The following is a 2874-nucleotide window of genomic DNA, read 5'->3' as shown; positions in this document are numbered from 1 at the left end:
CCAAGTATAAAAATTGGGTTCTAAAATTTGATCTAGCTGTTCTGCTAAACTGAGGGGATCTTCCAAGAGTGGCCTCATTTCCTTTTTAAAATTCCTAACCTCAGTACTTGTTAAAGGCACACTTGCAAACCCATTATTATTATTATTTTTATACTTTAAGCTCTGGGATACATGTGCAGAACATGTAGGTTTGTTACATAGGTATACACATGCCAGGGTGGTTTGCTGCACCCATCAACTCATCGTCTACCTTAGGTATTTCTCCTAATGCTATCCCTCCCCTAAGCCCCCCACCCCCAGACAGGCCCTGGTGTGTGATGTTCCCCTCCCCGTGTCCACGTGTTCTCATTGTTCAGCTACCATTCATGAGTGATAATGTGCGGCGTTTGGTTTTCTGTTCTTGTGGGTCTCTCTCTGAGAGACCCTGAGAACATATAGCTGAGGGTTTCCTGAGAATGATGGTTTCCAGCTTCATCCATGTCCCTGCAAAGGACATGAACTCTTCCTTTTTATGGCTGCATAGTATTCCATGGTGTATATGTGTCACATTTTCTTTATCCAGTCTATCATTGATGGGCATTTGGATTGGTTCCAAGTCTTTGCTATTGTGAACAGTGTTGCAATAAACATACGTGTGCATGTATCTTTATAGTAAAATGTTTATAGTCCTTTGGGTATATACTCAGTAGTGGGATTGCTGGGTCAAATGGTATTTCTGGTTCTAGATCCTTGAGGAATTGCCACATTATCTTCCACAATGGTTGAACTAATTTACACTCCCACCAACAGTGTAAAAGCTTTCCTATTTCTCCACACCCTCTCCAGCATCTGTTGTTTCCTGCTTTTTTAATGATTGCCATTCTAACGGGAGTGAGATGGTATCTCATTGTGGTTTTGATTTGCATTTCTCTAATGATAAATGACTATGAGCTTTTTTTCATATGTTTGTTGACTGCATAAATGTCTTCTTTTGAGAAGTGTCTTTTCATATCTTTCGTCCACTTTTTGATGGAGTTGTTTGGTTTTTTTTCATGTAAATTAAGTTTGTTGTAGATTCTGGATATTAGCCCTTTGTCAGATGGACAGATTGCAAAAATTTTCTCCCATTGTGTAGGTGGCCTGTTCATTCTGATGATAGTTTCTTTTGCTGTGCAGAAGCTCTTTAGTTTAATTAGATCCCATTTGTCAATTTTGGCTTTCGTTACCATTGCTTTTTGTGTTTCAGTCATGAAGTCTTTGCCCGTGCCTATGTCCTGAATGGTATTGCCTAGGGTTTCTTCTAGGGTTTTTATGGTTTTAGGTCTTATGTTTAAGTCTTTAATCCATCTTGAGTTTATTTTTGTATAAGGTGTATGGAGGGGGCTCCAATTTCAGTTTTCTGCGTTTGGCTAGCCAGTTTTCCCAACCATTTATTAAACAGGGAATCCTTCCCCCACTGCTTGCTTTTGTCGGGTTTGTCCTTCTTACATTGTTCTAATTCTTTCCTCAAGTTTGGATAAGGATTTAAGGGAGCATTGGGTTTAGCTCCTTCATTATCTCCGAAATCCTTTTCCTCCACTCTTCCTTTTGCCCCCGATCTCCCTGTCCTCTACTTCATGAGATGTATAGGGTGGAGGGCAAACGTATTAGGGGATCCCAGGGCTTTTCACTGGGTGAGAGCTCTTTACTATGCTCTTTTTATTTCTCTTCAAGGGGGAACATGGGGGTCAATTCACTATTCCAACAAACAGCATAACCCATCTCCTCTTGAGAAGATGGGGTTTTATCATTTACATAGAGAATTAAAGCTTGGCATACACAGTCCTTATTTGAGCTAAACTTAGGCCAAAGGACTGAAGGTTGATGAATGGGCTTTTTAGGCCAGGTAAAATAGCAATACTTTATTATTTTTTGTTTTTCCTTATTTCAGGATTTCTAGTTATTTTTGAGTCAGTTTTGGCAATTTCTATCTTTGTATGAATCTGTCCATTTTATCTAAGTGGTCTAACTTACTGACTTCAGGTTTTTCAGAGTATTCACTTCAATGCTTTTTAATTTCTGAAGGGTCACTAGTGATAATCTCTCTTTTGTTCACAATTTTGGTAATTTATCTCATTTCTCATAATCTCTGTTTTGACTGTTGGCCAAGAAAACAGACAGAGGCAGCAGATGGCTCTGTGATTCTCTAGTGGGAAGGCTTTGATCATATATAGCTGGCAAGCCAGACTGATGCCAGCAACCCCAAAGGAACTGCCGATGGATCTTGACAAGAAAGTCACTGACTCTGTATTGGACTATGCTCAATCAGGGGTAGATGTCAGTGCTTCAAGGGCTATAAAAGAACCAGAAAAAAAGAGATTGCACCAATTTGGACTGCTGAGTCCCATTTCTTTACACAAGAAAATACACTTTACAGCCTCAAACAACCAACAATGCACAGGGACATGTCCTCCTCAGAAGAAAACTTTGATGGAAAATTGAAACATTCAATTGAAGCATTGTTTATCTAAAAACTGTGAATCTAATTGTTGGGCAATATAAACATGAAGGACTGGCTTTTATATCTCCATGAATGTGCTCACTGTCAACATGGGTGGGGCTGCAAGAGTGACTCCACTAGGTAACTCCCTCTCTTTTACCTGAAGAATCAAGATGATGCTGTTATGACTATACATACAAGTCTTCTGAAGGGGAGAGGATGCTGGAATAATGACTATACTTCACCTCAGATTTCTTTTTTCATATGTGATGCAGTGGTACCAGGAATAGGGATGCAAATAAAAGTACCAGAAACAAGAATTATCTTTAAGCCAAAAACCGTAACTATAATTTTACACCTTTATGTAAGAATTCCCAGGCAACTCAAAGATTGTGCTATGTCTTTGCTTCATTTGG

Source organism: Piliocolobus tephrosceles, unplaced genomic scaffold (genome assembly GCF_002776525.5).
Source record: "Piliocolobus tephrosceles isolate RC106 unplaced genomic scaffold, ASM277652v3 unscaffolded_1426, whole genome shotgun sequence".
Classification (NCBI taxonomy): Eukaryota; Metazoa; Chordata; class Mammalia; order Primates; family Cercopithecidae; genus Piliocolobus; species Piliocolobus tephrosceles.
The sequence above is the reverse complement of the archived record's forward strand: the minus strand, read 5'-3'. Positions refer to the sequence as shown.